Source organism: Mesocricetus auratus, unplaced genomic scaffold (assembly GCF_017639785.1).
Source record: "Mesocricetus auratus isolate SY011 unplaced genomic scaffold, BCM_Maur_2.0 Super-Scaffold_100020, whole genome shotgun sequence".
NCBI lineage: Eukaryota > Metazoa > Chordata > Mammalia > Rodentia > Cricetidae > Mesocricetus > Mesocricetus auratus.
The window spans coordinates 17,802,245-17,813,904 of record NW_024429201.1 but is presented as its reverse complement, the minus strand read 5'-3'; the positions used below and the strand labels follow the sequence as shown (position 1 = coordinate 17,813,904).

Genomic DNA, 11,660 nt, shown 5'->3' with positions numbered 1-11,660 from the left:
TTATAGATGTGTATCATTATACCTTTCTCTAATTCCTCCCCTCCTTCATTGCCCTCCCTACATCCCCCACCTCCTAATTTGTTCCTTTCTTTTTCCTCTATACACCATCACGTCTGCTTTCATGTCACATGTATTCACTCTCACCAACAACCCACCAGGCGCTTCTTGCCTGAACTAGTTATTACTGTGGGGCTATGGAATGCAACAGTGCTTTTGTACTTCTAATCCCCCTCGCTTATTAGTTGCTGTTATTCAGTAAAGACGACTGTTCCATTTCCTTCCCACTTTTATTTTTTAAATACCAGATTGTATCCCCTACCCCATTTTTAGAATAATGCTTTCTTTCACCTGTCATTTTGGTGCTCAAATTATGTTAGTTTCTCTAGTGCAAATCCTTCCAATGGGGGTCTACCTCCTCTTGATATTCCACTACCATACTAAGAAATGAACTTTGGGGAAAATGAGTTTATATCAAAACTGCTAACACAAAGTTAGTAATAGCATAGAACAAAAAGTAGATGAAAATGTTCTAAGTGACATGTCAGGTAAATGTAACAAGTGATCTTTAATTGGATCCTGAAAGTGCATGCGAATGTATATATATATATATGGAAACAAACAAGTACACATATACACACACAGAAACATGTACAAATACACAGATAATACATTCTACATGAAATGACAGAAACAATAACTGGAGAACTGGCAGAAGGACTGTGTTAAAGAACAGTGTGTTTTTATCAATGTTAACTTTCTTGAATATGATCATTGTGTCCTGGGAATGAGGGCGATGCTTTTTGTTCTTCTTAAAGTCCTTAGGATATAAGAGTAAGATGTCATAAAGACAAGGCAAATGATTCTCAGATGACTAAATAAAAATCATGTATGCCTGTGCATAAACAAACTATACATGGCACAACATAAAAGTGAGCATGTACAGCTAAATGGTTTTGGGTGCTATTGTGCAGTTCCTTCAGCTTTTCTCCAAGTTAGACACTTTTTAAAATAAGGTGGGGTGGAAACATGCTGGGCCAAATGATAAAGGCTGTGGAAGACAGGGCTGGGAAACATCTGCAAACTTTAACATCTGCAGAATGTCCTAGAGGTTTCCAGGGCATGTGCTAAAGGCAAATTCATTCACACTGCTTTGGACCTTCAGGTCTTGGGTTATAATGACATAGTCATGTGTTGTGGAATATTAATTTCATTAGGCAAAGATATGTTACATTTGTTTATGCTGCATTTGCTTAATTATGTAAAGATGTTTGCTGTTTTACCTTGCCTGCCTAGGGTATTTGATCCGTCTAATAAAAAGCTGAATGGCCAACAGCTAGACAGTAGAGGGACAGGCAGGGCTGGTGGGCAGAGACAATAAGTAGGAGAAGGAATCTAGGCTTGAAAACAGGAGACGTAAGGAGAATGAGGAGAAAGGGGCCAGCCAGCTAGGCAGCCGCTAGTCAGCCAGACACAAAGCAGGGCATACAGAATGAAAGAAAGGTAAAAAGCCCTGAGACAAAACATAGATGAAGAGAAACAGGTTAAGTTATAAGATCTAGAAGGACAAGCATAAAATAAGGCCAAACATTCATAACTAATATGTCATAATTTGGGAGCTGGTTGGTGTCCAAAAGAAAGCCTGCTACAGCCATGTGTTGGGAATACACATACAACATCATCCCATTTCACATACATGTTTCACAAACACAAAATCAAGGCCACATCCCAGCTCCATTCAAACCATCATAGGCATATTTATTGGCTCATCAGGCAAGATGGGTGTCTGTCCAGAGCTCTTCGAGAGTCTTTTCAATTCTTCCTCATTAATCTTGCCGTGGAATCACACAGTGCCGCGATTGTGGAGGAGGATATCTAAGGTATCCAGGGATCAGCAGTAAGGCTTATTTCCTTTCAAGTCTGACTTTGTGGTTTTTATCTGTTGCTTACTTACCACACAGCTTCACACAGAAGCAGGTTTGCCAGCTGCCCCCCCACCTGCTTCCCAGCTACAGATATGGATTTGGATTCCTGAAGCTCTTGTTTGATGAGCTTCAGAAGCTTCCCATTCTCATTTTTGTCCCCAGGAGTAAGGCAACAACTGCTTTAAACTGATAAGGATGTGATTTCGCTGCCCTATAGACAGTCATTTAAACACTGTGATATGTGGCCACTGCCTTGAAATTCAAGCAATGGAAATGACATCATTATCAGCCGACTCTTTATGATGAAAAATGACCCACATTAGGAAACAATCTGAACCCAAGGAAACTTTGGTGATCAATCATCACAATTATAATGCGCCGGTCTTTTATGTAAATCCAACCCACAGTGAAGCCTGACTGAATGGGGGAGTTGGCAGAGAGAAATCCAGTGGAAAGAGAACATTAGTACAATGTAATTAAGCAAAAGGGAAAGCTTCAGATAATATATGCTTCCCAGGGGATCATTGCATGCCTTGGGGACCCTGGCAGGTCTAAGCTGAAAGGGTTGCATCATCATCATCATGAACAACACTCGTTAAATGCCTGGAGATACTCAGGAATGGGCTGGGCTTGGTGCCACAATGAATTCATTGCTACAGGGAAAGACCCTCCCTCGGGTACTTGAGCCCTCGCCAGGCTGCTTGGTTGATGGTTGGTAGACAAGGGCATCTGATCACTGCAGGGAAACCATCACAATCCCAGAAGATACTATTATAGCTGTGGAGCATCTGGCTCCTCTTTCTCTTAAATCTTTTCTGGTTCTGTGTGTGATGTAAGGGTGTGTTGCCAGCCACAAGGTGGCCTGGGTAAAAGATCAGAAAAAAATCCCATCTACATATACAAGGATGATTGTTTTCAGAGAGAACATGATGTGACACTTGGTAACGCATCTGGTTGCTATCCCCTGGGACACATGTCAAGGTACCTGGCCAGTGTCACTCTCTACATTAGTGGTTCTCAACTTTCCTAATGCTGGGACCCTTTAATACAGTTCCTCATATTGTGGTGACCCACAATCATAAAATTATTTTTGTTGCTACTTCGTAAGTATAATTTTATTGCTGTTATGAATCTTAATGTAAATACCCGTGTTTTCCAATACTCTTAGGCAACCCCTGTGAAAAGGCCTTTTGACCCCCCCCCCAAAGGAGTCGAGATCCACAGGTTGGGAACCATTGCTGTGTATGAAGTTTAGAGTTTGTCCTATTCGTTCTTCTCTCAGACCTGGAAATAGGGAGTGTGTGTATGACTAAGCACACGCACATGCATGAGAGATGAGGAAGGACAGAGAGGTTATTGGTGTGGCTGCACTGATCACAGAAAACTGCCTTATTGGGGCATATCCAGATGGCTTATGTTCTTGGCCACATGAAAAGCGCAAAGAAGGGAGCAATCTTAGGTTGGCTTGGTTATCCTTTGCCAGAGAGTCCAAGGGCTAGAGATGGAGACACAGCAATTGCTTTGGGCTACTGAGGACTTTGCATCCTGGCCTCCATTTGACAATACTAAGTTCTCTTCAGCACTACCCACAACCCCAGAAAAATATCTCCTCAAGTCTGCCTATAAAATATCTCATACATGTACTTTTTTTCTTAAAATCCAGTCATGTTACGAGTGAACCCCCCCCCCCATACTTTCTCCTTTCTTTCTATGATGCACCATTTCTCTCCTGATTGCAGACAAACAATTTTACCTGGAGGTTTCCTGGAAGCCTGCCAACCTTCTATTGAAGACACATGACCCTGAAAGGCATCACGTGAAGTCTATGTGGATTGTGCCTGAGGATCTTATTTATATGTCAGGACAGCTGAAATGGGTTTCCAAAGAGTAGAGGGACAAGAAGCCAGGAGACAAGGAAAAGATGGCATGCATTGAGTCAGCATGTGCATGAAGGAGAGACATCAGCCTTCATACCAAGCATACCGCTTGACCATTGAAACAGCCTGTGGGCTGTGTGGCAGGCTGTGTTAGTCCCGTTTGTTGAGCAGGTGGATTTGGGGAGGTTAAGGGTCTTCTTATCCCCTGGTTGATGGGAAGAGGTGGGATTCAGCCGTGTTACTCTGATGTCCAACACCTGTGCTTCACCATGCTCCTTCAGAGAAGAGGGGCTCTGTAAGAAGAGATTTGTCAAGCTTCCAGGGAAGGAGGTTCCTGTTGTAGTCACCTCAGCCCTGCCTCAAGTTCAAGGTACTGTAGCCATATCTAATATATTAGAGATATGCCATAGTGGAGGAAGGAGGCCATGTGCCATATAGAGAGCCATCAACTTTCAGGTAGAGGCTCTGTTTTGATGGAGATTGACTTGAGCAGTTCAGGGATCTTACCCCTGGCGTCAGCAGTGCTCCTTGGGTCACCTTTAGACTTAACAGTGCCAGTGGCTTCCTAGACCAACCAACTAAGCATTTTAAACACTGCTGGCAAATGCTGGGCTGATCTCTTCACAGAGGTTAATGGAATTATATCTTGGGATCTACAGACGTCATTGGGTATGCTCCGGTTAACTTGTTCAGTGACTGATGCCAGGGAGCTCTCTCTGCTCAATCCACTTAGTGATTATGTTGTGTTGATAGGGCGTATGAGAAGGCTTGTTTTCCTTGAAGGGCATACTCTTCTTTATTTTGGGGCTGAACGTGAAGACAGACAGGCATTTTGGAACATACCTTCAAGTACAGGGTCTCTCCTGTCACTTCAGGGAGATTACCTCCTTGCTGCAAAGTCAAGGAGCTGGGCTCTCTTGGAGGCTTTGACTGGTTGCTGTAACTCATTCTTAATGTCTTCTTTCTAGCTCCAGAGCTTAAGGGCTAGGGAAGGGCAACGGGGGCATTTTTAAAGAATCTTTTCAGCTCCATGCTTACATCATGCTTTCTCTAGTGAATGATCCATACCTAGTTATTAGGAGTCATTGATCACTATTCTTCACTTTCTAGTTGGAGGGGAGGATGAAATCAATATCACTGACTTCACAGGCATACATGGTTTGAGAAGCTCAGGACTTTCACACTAAGCAAAAAGAGGGCATTGGAGCCCTCCTAAAACTTGTGTTGGGTCAGGTGGTGGTGGCACACGCCTTTAATCCCAGCATTTAAGAGGCAGAGGGTGGCAGATATGAGTTCAAGGTCAGCCTGATCTACAAAGTAAGATCCAGGACAGTCAGGGTCTGTTACACAGAGAAACCCTGACTTGAAAAAACAGACAACAACAACAAAAAACAAAAGCAACAATAACAAAGACTAAAATAATTTATTATGGATGGGAGCATAGAGTTTGAGGAAAGAACAGATTTGTCTTTAGATGTAAAACCTCCATTGTTGTATACCTTTTTGAAATACCATTTTGTGCCTGAGATCTCAGGGGACATATTGATAATGTTACCATGGTCTTGATATTAATGAGATCATGAGGTAAATTGCCCTTTGGGTCAAGTTTGTTTCTAAAAGCTGGAAGGGTGAAAAAAATCTCCCAGAATTTCTTGAACTCATTTTCTTTCCTTTGGGTTCTTCTGTGCATGGTGCATAGTCATAACTAGATTTTTAAACTAGATACTTCCCACGTCTGACTTTCAGCCTTCTTCAGGGCCCACGAACTAATCATGTTTCTAACAAGAGACACACTGGGTGGTTGAGTACTGGGTGGTGGGTGATAAGGGTTGAGGAGGTGATAGTCAGCTGTGGATAAAGGTGAACAATATATGATAATCATGGGAGTGGAAGGCCCAAGATCAAGCTATAAGATTTGTCTTAAAACTTCCTGGAAATTGGCTCTCTGTCTGCACAACAGAGATAATAATACTCACCTTGAGAGGTCTGAGTAATAAAAAGTGTGTGGGTGAAGTGCCCTGGGAATTATAAAACCTTTTACACATGTAAATTGTGGTTCCTGGACTTACAATGGATCAAATAGTTCTTTAAGCAAGACAGTCTAAGTCTGGTGCTTTGTGAAACAGATATTTCCTATTGATTTTTTTTCCTAATGGGAGTTAATCTGTACACTATTATGACAATGTGTTCAAGATATGGGCTGGTTGAAAACACCTGTGCTTTAAAGTCGATCAGGGCCCCCACCTTGCAATGTAGAAACTGTTAAAAGCCTGTGCTTTCATCACTGTAACCCAGGAAACAGCGTGTGTCCTGGTAAGGTACTCTCTACCTGACTGGTTAGTGTGTTCCTCATGGACCCTCCGATGATTTTTCACATCTCCCAGGGTTGTAAGCCTCCTTAATTTGGGTACAAGGTCTGCAGAAGACTGGGATTGTGAGTATTCCTAGGTTGAGTCTTCAGGACTTTTAAAAAGAGAAGTGGTTTAGCTTTTAGGGGATTTTCATAACTTCTACCACTTCTATTTACTCTGTGATGGTGCCCTCCTCCTGCTGGGGAGAAGAGAGGCACAGGACATAGAGCCTCCATCTTGAGGCACTGGTTAGGCTGGGTCCAGCATCAGTCCCCTAAAGGAAATGGTCAAATGCTGAAATCAGCAGGACATGAATTATCTGTAGATGATTCATGTGTGCTTCTGGGGCAATTGTTCGTTTTAAACATTTGTTCTAAAGAGCAACACCTAGTGTGTTATGTGTGTGTGGCTTAGAGCAGGGGTCGGGTAGGCTGCAGATCATTGGAACGTCTTAGATTTTTCTGGAGTTTTACTTCCTACTGTGCATTCAGAACACACAGGTATTGCCTTCAAAATGGAAAAGTGAAAGGAAGGAAGGAGGAAAAAAAGAAAGGAAGGGAGGGTGGAAGGTTAGCTTAAGCAAGCAGAGGAGGAGGAAAGGAACGGGGACAGCTAAATTTGATTCAGGGTGGAGCCAAGTAGTATGGAATTGAGGCCTTGGATGTCTCCTTCATCCATCCTATGCCATCTCATAAATCTTTACATTTCATTTCACTAAATGTGTCAGAAATGCAACTGTGCTTGCAAATAATTGCTGCCATTGAAGGAATCCACCCTGGCATATCCATTTGAGCTAAAAAAAATAACCCATGTAACCTAAGAGCAAATCAGAGACTGGACACCCAGTGCCAAGCATAATCTCAAGCAACATTTAACTAGGTTCAATATTTATTTCCCTGCCTTGAGTCACTTTGAAATGATCTGGACTCAGTTCAGACAGGACCAGCCCTAATTTTATGGTGCTCTTGGAATCCTTCCAGCAGCACGAGGGCTCAGATGTCAGAGTTCCAGAAAAGTGAGATTCTCACCGATTTCACAATATAAGGCACCCGCCTTCTAATGTTAGCAACAACACGAAGGCCTTTTTATTGGTGATAGAACTTTTTTCAAGAGGTCTGAGCACTCTTAAAGAATATCTCTCCTGCACACTCCAACTCCTAACCCATCCCTAGGGGCAGAGAAGATAAAATTAATCTGGTTAACAGTATGCATAAGTAAAAATCTCAGAAAAGCTCCAAATAGGAATAGAAGGTCATTGGCTAGCATTCAAAAAGATGACATGCCCCTAACCATTATGGAAGTCAGACTTGTAAGTGTCAAGCTACATCAAAATAGCAAGTCTGATGGATATAGGGACACATCAAATAAAAAGCAGCCAATTCTCAAGCTTTTGTATCTCAAATAATCAATAGAGAAGCCAACCAATTTTAGTGTAAACCAGAGATCAATCTTAGGATGGCAGGGCTGACTTATAGCTCCCTGTTAAAGGCAGGGAATTAAGCTGACATTGAGTGACCTCACATTCAGCCATGACATTTATTATAACAGTGTGACTTGGTTAAGTGAGGTGATTGATTCCCTCCTTTAAAATGAAGCTTTTCAGACTTTTGAGTTTGGAGGAAACTTCCAGGATGTTACTTTATAAAATAACATATTTTCATTTTCCTGTCAGATGAGTGAATCTCTATCCAGGTCACCAGCAGGAACTTGGGGCTTATCAGCTTATATTCACATCCTAAGAGCATCTTTTATTGATGGTTAAGCAAATTTGTAGGTGTTTTTTTGTTGTTTTTACGAGACAGGGTTTCTCTGTATTGTTTTGGAGGCTGTCGGTCCAGCCCGGCCTCAAACATTTATAGGCCTTTTTAACGTATAGAATTGGGAGACTTGAGGGAGTGAATGCATTTAAAGCAGATAATAAAATATCCAGGTATATACTCAAGAAATGCTGGGAATACTGCTAAGATAATAATTATCATCAAAGTTATTTTGACTCATGACTTCATAATTTCATAAACCATTATAATGTTAGCAGGTGTAAAAACAACACCTATTATAGGTGTTTTGTTGATACTCACCAGCAACCAGGCTGACAATATGTTTTAATACTTTCTTTTCCCTTTGGATTCTCACAGTGACTCTCAAAGTATGTGAGTGTTAGAAAGGGAGAAACAGAGGCTGAGGGAAAGGAAGGAAATCATTCAGGTCCAAATATACTTTGTCATGCTGGTCTCCCTGTCTCATGTCACATAGATTTTTTTCTTTCTTTTTTCCCTTCCTTCCTTCCTTCCCTCCTTCCTTCCTTCCTTCCTCCCTCCCTCCCTCCCTCCCTCCCTCCTTCCTTCCTTCCTTCCGCCTGTTGCATCCTTGGAGGAACAGAAAACACTGATAATCTTGGAGGGGGTTGCTTCATCTTTTTGGACCTTGGGGTTTTCCCGTATCAGGTGAGAAAGTGAAGTAGACTACATGAGATATTTTCAGGTTCCAGGATGCTAACAGAGTCAGTTGTTGAGAGATACAATCTTGGAAAATGTATAAACAGGGTTTTCAGTGCTTGGCATGGAGCTGTGTACATGGATAGCACGCTCTGCTCTGTCGCTTCTTTCAATCAGGCTGAAGGGAGGAATGATGCTACATTTCCCATGATACCTTAGCTCTTTATTTCTAAGCTGCCCTGCAGAGGAAGCTGTCCAATTCCCCAGACACATCTGCTATCTACATGATTGGATTCACATACGTAATGAAATCTTAAATTCTGGTAGACCTTCACATCTTCCTTCCAAACTTGCTTCTTCTGAGTCACTTGACAAGAGCTCCTTCTTTCCAAAGCCTAAAATAAAAAAAATTTTCTTCCATTCTAGGAATAATGTTATGATTAAAATATAATTTATGTTTGTTACTCATTCTTCAGGGTAGATAGGACAAACAGAGTTTGATTACTTTTGTTGTAGGGTTAATATATGTGAAATATTTCAATTCTGGTCACAAGTTAGGCAGTTTTCAGATATATTATGTGTGGGGGTTTGACTTCTAAGGGTGATGGGCAAGGCTAGGGTGAAATGTCTGGAAGATGGAAGGGTCTAGAGGTAACAGAAGGGACTCTGAACTTCCCAGTTTTTGTGGCACCAAGCCCAGGGACTTTCTGATGACATACTTTTATGGCCTGGTGTCCCAACAGACCCAGAGCCCTGGACTTGTGCCCATTCATTCTCTTGAACCCACGTTCTGCTAGGCCTGGCCCCCTCCTGACTCACTATCTTGGGCATGTGATGGGCATGCTGGTTTGATTTTTCAGAGCAGTTAGGACACTGCCATATCTTTGGCCTTCTACTGTTTGGGATGAGACAGGATACGGGTGTTCAGGCAACAGAAAAACATGAGGATAGAAAAACCCATGTGTTCTCAATTTTAGGACTAGGTCCTTTAAGCTTTGTGTTGGTAGAAATTATTTGTCAGGAAAACCACTGGGTCCATGATGGTATTTTCAGTATACCATAGATATTTGGAGGGAAGATCAGAATTAGTTAAAAAATGAATTCACTTTTAGATATACAAGTAGTTCTTTGACAGAGGGTTTTTTTTCTTTAATTCAATTAATTCACATTTTTAGACATAGCTCAAGTTGACACCCATCAGGCTCATGTAGGCTGCCAACCATACCTACTGCCAGTTGAAGGGATGGTGACAGAAACTTTCCAATGGATGAGACATCTCTGGGCAGTGAGGGAATGAGTAGAAGCTGGAGGTGTGTTTTATGATGTGTTTCAACAGTGCTTATCCAAACTGAGAAAATCTTCAGCTGAGATCTGTTAGCTTTGACTTTGACGGTTTGTACCTAACAGTAAAAGTCAGGGGATGGTCCCTCATGGTTGGCTTTTTCCAAGGGAGGATCATTAAACAAGATTTGCTGTCCTTTAGATATTATTTACCCAAATATGACCTGGCTTTTCAGGGAAATTGTACAAAGGAAATAAAAATGTCTATTTTTTTTTTCCTAAGAGCTCCTTAAGCTTGCTGTTGAAGCTGTTAGGGATTTTAGCAAAACTCTTTTGCAGGGGGTTTGAGATATGCTAATAAAAATTAACTGCAGGCTTCTTGTGCAAGTTAAAAACAAAATTCATGTGGTTCTTTAAAAATCTTATAGGCCTTTAAAAGAAGGCATAATGAAAATACAGCCTCCTCTAGCTTTCCCTGTGGCTGCACAACCCGTTTGTTTAAGGGCCCATTAAGGCTTAGCAGCTCATTTTACCCTACCCCCACCCCAGAAATACAAAGTACTTCCGGTTTTGTTCCATTGAGGGAAAATGCCAGTTGTTCCTTTTTTCTTTCTTCTCTCCTCCTTCCCTGCCTCCCTCCCTGCCTCCCTTCCCTTCCCTTCCCTTCCCTTCCCTTCCCTTCCCTTCCCTTCCCTTCCCTTCCCTTCCCTTCCCTTCCCTTCCCTTCCCTTCCCTTCCCTTCCCTTCCCTTCCCTTCCCTTCCCTTCCCTTCCCTTCCCTTTCCCTCCCCTCCCTTCCCTTCCCTTCCCTTCCCTTCCCTTCCCTTTCCTTCCCTTTCCTTCCCTCCCTCCCTCCCCCCCTCCTTCCTTTTGTTCTTTCCCTGTTGAAACTGAATCAGAGTTAAGAAAGGTATAAGACAGCTTTATGGTGCAGAACCTGAATTCCAGCACAGATCTCTAGGGAGCACATGCTTCAATACCTACTTAAGAACAACTCCCATAGTCCTCCGGGGCCACAGCATGGAGCCCTAGCTGATCCTGTCAGGCTTTGGAAGCCAGACCTGCTGCACTGTCCTCTTAGAAGATGGTTTCTAAAGTCATTTGTGATCTGTCTGCACACTTCCTGCTTCACTGGAGCTGAGACTGTCCCCACATGGTCAATTTTTCTTATCTGTAATAGAAGGGGAACCATTGTGGGTCCCTGCTGAAGGCCACTTTTGTCAACTGTTATAGACCATGGGCTTTTATTTTGTCCTTGAGTGTGGTTGCAATACTATTTGGTATGAGGGGGCAATTATTATGTCATGGAAGACACAAAGATCTATATTTACTTATTTATTCGAACATATAATAAACATGTGTACATAATATATCTCTAGGGTCCCAATAATGAGGCAAGCTTCACCCTCATAGAAGTAGAGCCTGCAAGCACAGGAGAGTCATCTTTGCCATACAGGTGTGAAAGCCAGTGCTCTGAGGGCATTGTAGGGCAGAAGGGAGGCATCCATCCCAGGGTAGAGGGCAGTGATTACTGAAGAGTTTCCTGAAGAGGGACTCATGCAAGGGTGAGGAACAAATAGATACATGAGGGCCCTAGAATAATAGTGACAATAATAGTGACCGTGAATAAGTGAAAAATTTATTTCTGAGACAAACATTTTGGTGACTGTAATTTAATGCCAGAGGATGTAGAGAACACAGCTTTTCAGGACTCACATACCTTTAGGTCCTTCTGTCCTAGCTGTTTCTGCAAGGAAAGTGTCATTTTGTTCCCTAGCACTCAGTGTACTCTCTA

The 11,660-nt window shown here is 42.3% G+C and overlaps 1 long non-coding RNA gene across 2 annotated transcripts in view; it reads left to right on the top strand.

Moving 5' to 3' along the window:
• The first annotated feature begins 3,692 nt into the window (after window positions 1–3,692).
• LOC110339278 overlaps window positions 3,693–11,660 on the top strand; it is a 71,124-nt gene continuing 63,156 nt past the window's right edge. Inside the window, exon 1 of one of the 2 annotated variants that reach the window (XR_002381398.2) lies at window positions 3,693–4,169. This is a non-coding gene — a long non-coding RNA (uncharacterized LOC110339278). The remainder of the gene's footprint in view (window positions 4,170–11,660) is intronic. The other variant, XR_002381397.2, reaches the window with a different exon arrangement.